This window comes from Mauremys mutica, chromosome 7 (genome assembly GCF_020497125.1).
Source record: "Mauremys mutica isolate MM-2020 ecotype Southern chromosome 7, ASM2049712v1, whole genome shotgun sequence".
In the NCBI taxonomy this organism is placed as follows: domain Eukaryota; kingdom Metazoa; phylum Chordata; order Testudines; family Geoemydidae; genus Mauremys; species Mauremys mutica.
In genome coordinates this window covers 63,869,312-63,881,890 of record NC_059078.1, presented here as the reverse complement: position 1 = coordinate 63,881,890, position 12,579 = coordinate 63,869,312, and positions in this window count along the sequence as shown.

The window sequence follows — 12,579 nt, the reverse complement described above, 5'->3', positions numbered from 1 at the left end:
GTACCCAGAAGTCACCTACTACAAGACAGGCCCAACATAGAAAATAACAGAATGCCACTAGCCCTTACCTTCATCCCCCAACTAAAACCTCTCCAGCGCATCATCAAAGATCTACAGCCTATCCTGAAAGATGATCCCTCACTCTCCCAGATCTTGGGAGACAGGCCTGTCTTTGCTTACAGACAGCCCCCCATCCTGAAGCAAATACTCACCAGCAACCACACACCAGAGAACAAAAACACTAACCCAGGAACCTATCCTTGCAACAAAGCCCGATGCCAGCACTATCCACATATCTATTCAAGTGACACCATCATAGGACCTAATCACATCAGCCACATCTGGGGCTCATTCACCCGCACAGCTACCAATATGATAAATGCCATCATGTGCCAGCAATGCCCCTCTGCCATGTTCATTGGCCAAACCGGACAGTCTCTACGCAAAAGAATAAATGGACACAAATCTGACATCAGGAATCATAACATTCAAAAACCAGTAGGAGAACACTTCAACCTCTCTGGCCATTCAATAACAGATTTAAAGGTGGCAATTTTGCTACAGAAAAGCTTCAAAAACAGACTCCAGCTAGAAACTGCTGAACTTGAATTAATATGCAAACTAGATACAATGAATTTAGGCTTAAATAGAGACTGGGAATGTCTGAGCCATTACACACATTGAATCTATTTCCCCATGTTAAGTATCCTCACACCTTCTTGTCAAACTGTATTAAATGGGCTATCTTGATTATCACTACAAAAGTTTTTTTTTTCTCCTGCTGACAATAGCGCATCTTAATTAATTAGCCTCTTAGAGTTGATTGGGCAACTCCCACCTTTTCATGTTCTCTGTATGTATATATATCTCCTCACTATAAGTTCCATTCTATGCATCCGATGAAGTGGGCCCATGAAAGCTTATGCTCAAATATATTTGTTAGTCTCTAAGGTGCCACAAGTACTCCTGTTCTTTTTGCGGATACAGACTAACATGGCTGTTACTCTGAAACATGCCAATTTAGTGACTGTTTGGAAATTTGAATTGAAATTGAAACATTAATACACACTTTAAAAGCATATACAGTGTATGATAAAATACGTGTATCTGAAAGTATAATAGATTTGAAAAGTATGAACATAGACTAACTTCTTTATACAGCTATTGTTTTTGATGACAATGTCAGTGCATTCATTTCAGTGCTGTTGGCCAACCTAATAATTTCAAATGATGATTTGTAAGCAAAGTCTAAATGAGCTCTCCCTGACAGCTAATGATGAGCTGGGGGCTGGGGGCAAAGGCTTCAGGACCAGATTGTATTTACATTCACACCTAATCTACCTAGGTATCCAGCAAACAGAGCTGTGTTGCCCAAGTGATAGATTTTAGCTGAGGTTTGGTTACAAATCACTTGAATGCGGGGGATGAGGGGGTGGGAATGATATGTTGTTCTTATTGTATGCGTAAAGGGCAGTAGAACTGTATGTAGTCTGTGCTGATTGAGGGCATCAAGAGAGAGGGTGGGGACCTGCCCCTCTCCACTGTTTAAAGACAGAGCTCATTAGGCTCCATAGATAGTCTTTTGTTCTGTTAAGTGACCACTGAAATCACTGGTAATCAGGTCTAAGTGCTTAGTCCTGCTGTGGGGACAGTGTTCCTGTGGGTACAGTGTTTTCATGTAAAAGACAGCCCAGACTGCACTAGCAGTGAGGTTCCCCCACTGAGATCTCAGCTGAAATCACTGAGAGCTGGGTGGAACCTCAAGAGACCAACTCGCAGAGGTCACAGTGGCAGGTGGCAGCAGAAGGTGACTGTGCAGGGCCATTGGCAATAGAATGGTGGAGTGAATGGTGGCACAACGATCAGCAGTAGCCAGAGCGAACTGTGAGCAGCTGGAGGAACGAGCAAGGTGCCTTCTTGCCCCCCACCTGGGAGGTGTATTCACGTGAAAGCACCTCTGAACTCTGAGTCTCCACTGACCAAGGACAACACCGGTGAGTGGGGTGCGGTGGAGGGAAAAGTGAGGGGCACGTTAAATAAACATTTGTTTGTTGGACTATATTTTAGTGACTTTGCTCCAGAATGCTAGATTTGTGACTAGGAATGGAAACTTATATAAATATGTTTCCTAGTAGGCCAAGATTTTTAAAATGCATTATTTGCCAAGGTTGTTATCTCACATTGTTGCTATCTTGAGAGGTCATTATGTTGGGGAGTTTCTGTACTAAACATTTTTATTATTAATTTTTACATAAGAATGGTCATACTGGGTCAGACCAATGGTCCATATAGCCCAATATCCTGTCTTCCGACAGTGGCCAAGGCCAGGTGCTTCAGAGGGAATGAACAGAACAGGGAATCATCAAGTGTTTCATCCCCTGTTGTCCATTCCCAGCTTCTGGCAAACAGGCTAGGGACACTAAGAGCATGGTGTTGCATCCCTCCCCATCCTGGCTAATAGCCACTGATGGACCTATTCTCCAGGAATTTATCTAGTTCTTTTTTAAATCCTGTTATAGTTTTGGTCTTCACAGCATCCCCTGGCAAAGAGTTCCACAGGTTGACTTTATGTTGTGTGAAGCAGTACTTCCTTTTGTTTTTTTAAAACCTGCTGCCTATTAATTTCATTGGGTGACTGCTAGTTCTTGTGTTATGTGAAGGATTAAATAACATTTCCTTATTCACTTTCTTCACACCAGTCAAGATTTTATAGACCTCTATCATATCCCCTCTTAGTCATCTCTTTTCTAAGCTGAAAACTCCCAGTCATTTTAGTTTCTCCTCCTGTTTCATACCCCTAATCATTTTAGTTGCCCATCTCTGTACCTTTTCCATTTCCAATATATCTTTTTTGGGATGGGGTGACCAGATCTGCACACAGTATTCAAGGTGTACACATACCATGGATTTATATAGAGGCAATATGATATTTTCTGTCTAATTATCTATCCCCTTCTTAAAAAAGCAAAGGTTTCAGAGTAGCAGCCGTGTTAGTCTGTATCCACAAAAAGAACAGGAGTACTTGTAGCACCTTAGAGACTAAAAAATTTATTTGAGCATAAGCTTTCGTGGGCTACATCCGACGAAGTGGGCTGGAGCCCACAAAAGCTTATGCTCAAATACATTTGTTAGTCTCTAAGGTGCCACAAGTACTCCTATTCAGTGATGAGCTGCCAAAATCTTAACAACCGGTTCCCTCCTTCTCACCCCACGAGAGGGTCATGGTCCGCCCCCGCCCCGCAGACACCTCCCACATCCACCCCCCTTCCCTGTTCCCTGACTGCCCCCGCCATCCCATCCAACCCCTCCTCTCATTCCTGATGCCCCCCGGGACCCCTACCCCATCCAACCACCCCTTCTCTATGTCCCCGGCTGCCCCTGGAACCCCTGCCTCTGACTGCCCCCCACTGCCCCATCCAACCCCTGCTCCTTCCTGACTGCCCCCTGGGACCTTTGCCACAATTCAACCCCCCTGTTCCCTGCCTTCTGACCACCCTGAACCCTATCCACCCCGAACTCCCCTGCCCTCTATCCAACACCACTTCCCTGCTCCCTTACCGTGCTGCCTGGAGGTGGCTGGCGGTGCTACAGCCATGCCGCTTGGCCAGGGCCCAGGCCGGAGCTGCTCAGCCGGAGCAGGTTGGCCGCTGGTCCGGAGCCGGAGCCGCTCAGCCAGGCCACACCTCATCGGAACCCTCCTCATGCCCCTCTTGCCCCAGCTCACCTGTGCGAAGCTGCCGCTTGCTTCTCAGCCCTCCCAGGCTTCCCCCGAACAGCTGATTCGCGGGAAGCAGGGGAGGGGGAGGAGAAGAGGGCGGAGCGTTCAGGGGAGGAGGCAGAGGTGAGCTGGGGCCGGGCGGGGAGCTGCTGGAGCTTTATGGGTTGTTAAATTTAAAAGCCCTTTTAGAACCAGTTGCACTGGCGTGGGACAACCGGTTCTAAAAAGGCTTCTAAATTTAACAACCGGTTCCCGCGAACTGGTGCGAACCTGCACCAGCTCACCACTGCTCCTATTCTTTTTAAAAAAGCAAACAGAATGTTGGGAATCATTGACTGCCACTGCACATTGAGTGGATGTTTTCAGAGAACTATCCACAATGACTCCAAGATCTCTTTCTTGGGTGTTAACAGCTAATTCAGACCCCTCATTTTGTATGTATAGTTGAGATTCTTTTCTAATGTGCATTACTTTGCATTTCTCAACATTGAATTTCATCTGCCATTTTTGTTGCCCAGTCACCCAGTTTTGCGAGATCCCTTTGTAACTCTTTGCAGTCTGCCTGGGACTTAACTATCTTGAATAGTTTTGCATCATCTGCAAATTTTGCCACCTCACTGTTTATCCATTTTTCCAGATCATTTATGAGTATGTTGAACAGTAATGGTCCCAGTACCGACCCCTAAGGGATACCACTATTTATCTCTCTCCATTCTGAAAACTGATAATTTATTCCTGCCCTTTGTTTCCCATCTTTTAACCAGTTACTGATCCATGAGAGGACTTCCCTCTTTTCCCATGATGGCTTACTTTTCAAAAGTCAATTTAAATTAAATACATTCTTAAAAAATATTATATGTTTTTAGAAATCTAGACCTGTTATATGTTTTGGTGTAACTTGCATTATCCTTATGTTAAATTTGCATTATCCTAAGAAAACATTTACTTTATTCATATCTCTTTTATATATCTCATCGGTCCTAACACCTCCCCTGTAAATTCAAACACCCCCCCCAATTTCAATTCCTGGGGAAACCACTGACTGGGGTTGAGTGTGTGGATCCCCGTAGCCTCCCCCCTCATGTTCTTGGGCATCTGAGTGAGGAGGCTATGGAACTTGGGGAGGAGGGAGGGCGGTTATACAAGGGGCTGCAGAGGCAGTCTGTGGTCTTTCTGCCTTTCCCGCATTAGACCAACCATACAGCAGAGCATGTCAGTTTGCTCCCCCATGAGCTTGACCATAGTGTCCTGCCTGCTCTCATCGCAGGCATTTCTCCTTTCTTTGTGTTCCTGTCATGCTTTACGGGACTCCGCAATTGTTTGCCTCTACGCATTCAGCTGGGCCTTATGAGTGCGGGAGAACTGCATGAGCTCAGTGAACATGTCGTCCCCAGTTCATTTTTTCCGCCTTCTAATCTGGACCAGCCTCTGGGATGGAGTAGATAGGCGCCGCGTTAAAACATTTGCACCTGCGGGAGAGAAAAAGGGAGGGTAGTATTTTAAAAGATACATTTCAGAGAACAAAGGGGACACTTTGGTGTGAGTAAGCCATCACACACAGCCAGGCAACAGAATTCAGCATGCAGGCAGCCTAGGGGCCAGGAGTGGCTCCAGGCACCAGCACGCCAAGAGCGTGCCTGGGATGGCAAGCCATGGCGGGGCGCTCTGCCGGTCGCCGCGAGGGTGGCAGGCAGGTTGCCTTCGGCCACATGCCTGCGGAGGGTCCGCTGTTCCCGCGGCTTCGGCGGACTTCCTGCAGGCTGCCACCAAATCCGCCGGACCGGGGACCTCCCGCAGGCAAGCCGCTGAAGGCAGCCTGCCTGCAGTGCTTGGGGCGGCAAAATACCTAGAGCTGCCCCTGCTAGGGGCACGTGGGGTTCTGCTTCTTCTACATTTATTTCAGTGCTTTCAAACTGCTGGGCCCCCTTTCCCATAGCAAGCAATGTCTGGTGGGTTTGCCATATAAAAGGAGGGCCTGTGGGCTCTCTGGGATGATCACTTCACACAACCCCCCCTCCCCCCCACACACACACACCGCGTGGCTCCGATGAGGCTCTGAGCAGGGATGAGCCCTTTAAACTAAACGCGAACAGCACAGCGCAGCTGGGTTTCCCCCCCCCCAGCCCCCCACCACGTGGCTCTGATCAGACTCTCACTCACCAGAAGTACCTTCTTCAGGTTCATGGTCCGGGAGCCCGCCTTGGGAGCTGGGGGAGGCTATTGGCTCCAGCGTTAAGAATAGTCTGGCTAGGGGGGAAAACAGATTCCCCACTTGCTGCCTGTGCACTGTCCTCCTCCTCCTCCAATGACTCTTCCTCCTCGCTCTGTGCAACTCCCTCCTTGCAGGTGTCCACGGACAATGGTGGGGTAGTGGTGGCGTCACCCCCCCATAATTGCGTGCAGCTCACGGTAGAAGCAGAATGTATGGGGCTGTGACCCAGAGCGCCCGTTCACCTCTCTGGCTTTTTGGTATGCTTGGTATGCTACTCTGTGTCCCTGGAGTAGCCTCTTTCCATCATGGCCCTGGAGACTTTAGCGTACGTATTTGTGGTCCTTTTTTTGGAACATAGTTCTGCCATAACAGACTCGTCTCCCCAACATGCGATGAGATCCAGTACCTCCCATTCAGACCATGCTGGAGCTCGTCTGCGAATCCGGGACTGCGTGATCTCTTGTGATGATGGACTCTGCATGGTCACCTGTGATGGTGGACTGTGCTGATGGTCACCTGTGCTGCTGGTGACCAAACAGGAAATGAAATTCAAAAGTTCCCGGGGCTTTTCCTGCCTACCTGGCTAGTGCATTGGAGTTGAGAGTGTTGTCCAGAGTGGTCACAAGGGAGCATTCTGGGATAGCTCCTGGAAGACAACAGTGTCGAATTGCGTCCACAATACCTTTAACCTGGGATTGCGATCTCGATTTAAGCGCTACTCCACTTGCCGAGGTGGAGTACAGAAATCGGATTAAAGAGCCCTTTAAATAGAAAATAATAGTTTGGTGGTGTGGACGGAATCATTTTTTTTTCAAATTAACTCGGCTAATTTCGAAATAACAGAGTAGCGTAGACCAGGCCTAAGAGAGGAGAAAACCAAAGAGATTTGGGGCTGGGCTCATGTTCAGGTGCTAGGCAGAAAGGCTGGCAAATGCTGAACAAGCCATGAGAACGTTTGTATTGCAGTGTTGCCATTGACATCACAAAGCAAGCCCAGAAGAGGCTGGGTAGCCAGATCATCACCAGCATGTGGGCTCCTCTGAGTCAGTTCAGAGGAAGCAGCCCGCCCTCTCTTCTTTCTTCAGTGCTGCCAGCTTTCATGATTTCATAGCAAGTCTTGCATTTTTGGTGGTTTTTCTTAAAGCCCCATCTCCTGGAGGCACATGATTATGTGAAAGTCTCTGCTTTCCTATGAAAAAATAAGTAAAGCATGTCCCAGATGCTCAAAGGCATTTAGGCTCAATTTCAATGGAAGTTTAGAGCTTAGATACCTTTGAGGATTGGGGGCCTCACAGTTATAGAGAGAGGTTTAAAATGTGAACCCTACAGGCTCAAAAACTAGCCGTCAAATAAGAACAACCCAACATTTGTTGGTTTTTGTTTTTTTTAAATTCATGATCTTTAAGCCAATCTCATGATTTTAGGGGCCTGACTCTTTTTTTTTTTTCACTTGGGATTGGCACTACTGCTTCCTGCATCCTGTGGATGAGCTCCTGATGCGGCACAACACGGAGTGTTTGCAGGGAGATGTGATGTCATGATAGGGCAGCGACACAGACGGCTGTCAAGCCAAGCCCACTGTGCTTTGGGATCAGATTGTAAGCTTGGAATTAGCAAGCCACCTTCCTACCTAGGGAAGGCCAGTGGGGTCAGTGAATAAGTTGACAGGGATGAATCTGCTCCAGTGTGTTCAGTGTTTGTCTCCAAGGAGCACGCTGCCTGCCAATCTGATCTCTGCAGCGGTGCTTCTTAAGGAAGTGCAGCCACCAAATTGCAGTATAACTAACAGACACCACAATGAATCATCTCAACTGCTCTAGATGAATCACGATTGACCTAGTTTTACAACACGGGATTGTAAAACCAGCCTCCTTGCCCCAGTCTCCTCCACTGCACACAGAGGGGATTCAGTCCTGAGTGGTGAGCACTGGTAGACCCACAGCTGCCCTACCCCAGGAGGTTTCTCCTGGGGCTGGAAGCAAGTTCTGCCAGGGACCCTATATGAATCCTGCTAGGAGCGGCTGCCAGCAGGATAGGCTCAATAAACAAATGCATCCCAGGCTGCCCTGGCCTCCCCTCATCTTCAGTGTTATCCACAGGTCCTCAGTGCATGGGTGGCTATGGATGTAGACACTGGGGACCATCTAGCAGGTTCTGTCCTGGCTTCTGCTATCATAGACCCCAGAGTGAATCTGTCCCACCTTATTGCTGATATACTACAGTGCACATTGCTTTTCCTAGTATGACAGGTTGGTGGCAGCTTTCTAAGCCAGCTATTTCTATGGTAGGTTTTGCATAGAAGATAAACACTCTGCTTCCGTCTGTCTCCTCCCCCACCTTTGTTGAGTCTCTTGTCTGATATCCATTTTTAAAACAATACGCCAATTTTTCCTCTCAGTTACAATGGTGTAAATCTGGAGTCACTCGCTGTACACTGAGGGGAGGATTTGACTCATTCTTGTCCCTCCTATTGATGCTCCCACAACTGGCAAATTAGCAATTCTTAGCTCACAGCTGCAGCTAAAAGACCTCATTAGTCCATACAAAACTCCATGAAAATTACTGTTATTTATTACTGGACTGTGCGTGGCTGCCATCTTGGGGGAAAGGCCCACCTGCCAAGTCACAAGAAACACTGTGAGGAAGAGGTTGGACGGTAGAAGAGAATCTGCTAAGTTGGGGAAACAGGAGACGAGCAAATGTTACAACAGGGTGCCCATTCACACCCTAACCACTCACAGCTTGACCACCAAATTGCTAGCCAACGAAAACAACCTGAAATCCAACAAATCATGCAAATTGGAGCAACCAGATGTCATAAAATCTTACTCCAACTTCACAGAAATGAAAATAGACAATGGAGGGGAAATACTGCGTTCTTCAATATTAATGCAACATAATCTTTAGATGGAAAATAATCCCATGACAATATTGTTCTGGTTTAGAGGAGATTAAAGTTTTCAACATAAAATAATAGAATTGTCATGCCTGGGCCAAACTGTACTCTGATGCACTAGTCCCACTCCACCAAACTGCTACGGTGATTGATCCGATCTAACTCAGAGGGAAATACCCTAATGAATAAGTAGCTTGTGGAAGATTTTTCTGCATGTGTGAAACTAGCCCTCTTGTCAGACATCCATCTGCCCTGAACAATATATGGAATCCTGTTAAAATACTGAATTAAGGTATTGAAAAGGGAGTCCCATGAAGCTTACCATGTGTGTGTTTCTTCTCTGGTTATCTGTCTGACTTAATGTCATTGCTTAATGAACTGCCCTCTATGTAATCAATCCTACCTGACTTCCTTTAGGCTGGCTTTTAAAGCTGAAATTTTCAAAGGTGCCTAAGGGAGTTAGGTGAAACTCAGTGGGGTTTGGGCAACTATTTCCATTAGGTGCTTGTGGAAATCCCAACCTAAATTCATACCTGCCTTGTGCACTAAATCAAATCACATGTAGTGGCTCATTTCTGTATTCTGATTCTAACCTCTCTTCATGAGAGGATACTAAGCCTGATGAAAGCCAGATTTCTGCATGCTGGGATGGGCAGCAGTACTTTGTCAGTGGCGGGTTCTGGGTCATGCCATCCTGTAGGATAGGAGCCAAGAATCATTGCTTTTGATAGCAAGATAACTGGCTGTGGCCTATATAAACTGTATCACCAAGTTCTGAGTCTTTCCAACTGAGGAGCAAATTCTCCTCTCAGAGACACCATGTAAAGCTGGAGTAACTTCATTAAGTTAAGTGGAGTTACTCTGAGTTTACATAATGTAAATGAGAGCAGAATTTGGCCCAAAGCTGCATTTGGCAGGGCCCATTAGAGAGTTCTGTTCCTCTGTCTGGAGGGAATTATTGTCATGGCAGGTTACTATGTAATGGATGTCCAGATGGTATGGGGAGCTGTGCCTTAGAAATACATAAGATGCATAATTGTTATGCAGACCCCACCCTATTATACCGGCATGCAGTTTAAATGAAAAATTCCATTACCTTGTCCTATTTTCCTTTGTTCCCTGTTGGCGGGGGGAGGGGAGCGGGACAGGACAGTTATTGCACTTCAAATGAAAAATGTAGCCACAAGACCTCATATGGTGTGACGTGGGGTGGGTGGAATGAAACAACGAGTGAATCAGGAAAATGCTAGTGTTGTGCAGGCAGCCACATATACATAGTACGTGTCAGTAGCTGAGAGACCTACACAAATGGCTTTATAGCCTGACTTTGAGAGATACTGAACACCTGTGGGTCCCATTGCCTTTAACTGGATTTGTTGATGCTGAGCACTTCTGAAAACGAAGCCCGCAGGGTGAAATCCTGGCTCCATTGTCAATGGGAGTTTTTCCCAAGGAAATATGTGTATCAAGTGATTAATGTGACACTGTCAAACCAACCAGCACCAAATTTAAACTACAGTAACTCCTCACTTAAAGTCATAAGAACATAAGAAAGGCCGTACCGGGTCAGACCAAAGGTCCATCTAGCCCAGTATCTGTCTACCGACAGTGGCCAATGCCAGGTGCCCCAGAGGGAGTGAACCTAACAGGCAATGATCAAGTGATCTCTCTCCTGCCCTCCATCTCCATCCTCTGACGAACAGAGGCTAGGGACACCATTCTTACCCATCCTGGCTAATAGCCATTTATGGACTTAGCCACCATGAATTTATCCAGTCCCCTTTTAAACATTGTTATAGTCCTAGCCTTCACAACCTCCTCAGGTAAGGAGTTCCACAAGTTGACTGTGCGCTGCGTGAAGAAGAACTTCCTTTTATTTGTTTTAAACCTGCTGCCTATTAATTTCATTTGGTGACCCCTAGTTCTTGTATTATGGGAATAAGTAAATAACTTTTCCTTATCCACTTTCTCAACATCACTCATGATTTTATATACCTCTATCATGTCCCCCCTTAGTCTTCTCTTTTCCAAACTGAAGAGTCCTAGCCTCTTTAATCTTTCCTCATATGGGACCCTCTCTAAACCCCTAATCATTTTAGTTGCTCTTTTCTGAACCTTTTCTAGTGCTAGAATATCTTTTTTGAGGTGAGGAGACCACATCTGTACACAGTATTCGAGATGTGGGCGTACCATGGATTTATATAAGGGCAATAATATATTCTCAGTCTTATTCTCTATCCCCTTTTTAATGATTCCTAACATCCTGTTTGCTTTTTTGACCGCCTCTGCACACTGCGTGGACATCTTCAGAGAACTATCCACGATAACTCCAAGATCTTTTTCCTGACTCGTTGTAGCTAAATTAGCCCCCATCATGTTGTATGTATAGTTGGGGTTATTTTTTCCAATGTGCATTACTTTACATTTATCCACATTAAATTTCATTTGCCATTTTGTTGCCCAATCACTTAGTTTTGTGAGATCTTTTTGAAGTTCTTCACAATCTGCTTTGGTCTTAACTATCTTGAGTAGTTTAGTATCATCTGCAAACTTTGCCACCTCACTATTTACCCCTTTCTCCAGATAATTTATGAATAAATTGAATAGGATTGGTCCTAGGACTGACCCTTGGGGAACACCACTAGTTACCCCTCTCCATTCTGAGAATTTACCATTAATTCCTACCCTTTGTTCCCTGTCCTTTAACCAGTTCTCAATCCATGAAAGGACCTTCCCTTTTATCCCATGACAGCTTAATTTACGTAAGAGCCTTTGGTGAGGGACCTTGTCAAAGGCTTTCTGGAAATCTAAGTACACTATGTCCACCGGATCCCCCTTGTCCACATGTTTGTTGACCCCTTCAAAGAATTCTAATAGATTAGTAAGACACGATTTCCCTTTACAGAAACCATGTTGACTATTGCTCAAGAGTTTATGTTTTTCTATGTGTCTGACAATTTTATTCTTTACTATTGTTTCAACTAATTTGCCCGGTACCGACGTTAGACTTACCGGTCTGTAATTGCCGGGATCACCCCTAGAGCCCTTTTTAAATATTGGCGTTACATTAGCTAACTTCCAGTCATTGGGTACCGAAGCCAATTTAAAGGACAGGTTACAAACCTTAGTTAATAGTTCCGCAACTTCACATTTGAGTTCTTTCAGAACTCTTGGGTGAATGCCATCTGGTCCCGGTGACTTGTTAATGTTGAGTTTATCAATTAATTCCAAAACCTCCTCTAGTGACACTTCAATCTGTGACAGTTCCTCAGATTTGTCACCTACAAAAGCCAGCTCAGGTTTGGGAATCTCCCTAACATCCTCAGCCGTGAAGACTGAAGCAAAGAATCCATTTAGTTTCTCCGCAATGACTTTATCATCTTTAAGCGCTCCTTTTGTATTTTCATCGTCAAGGGGCCCCACTGGTTGTTTAGCAGGCTTCCTGCTTCTGATGTACTTAAAAAACATTTTGTTATTACCTTTGGAGTTTTTGGCTAGCCGTTCTTCAAACTCCTCTTTGGCTTTTCTTATTACACTCTTGCACTTAAGTTGGCAGTGTTTGTGCTCCCGGTTAACCTTGTTTCATTGTTATGTTGCTGATCAATTAGGGAACATGCTCTTTTAAAGTTGTGCAATGCTCCCTTATAACGTTGTTTGGCAGCCACCTGCTTTGTCCACTGCTTGCAGGAAGAGCGGCCCATTGGAGGTAGCCTCTCTATGAGCTCCCCACTCCCCTAAGTTTCCTGTGCGGCA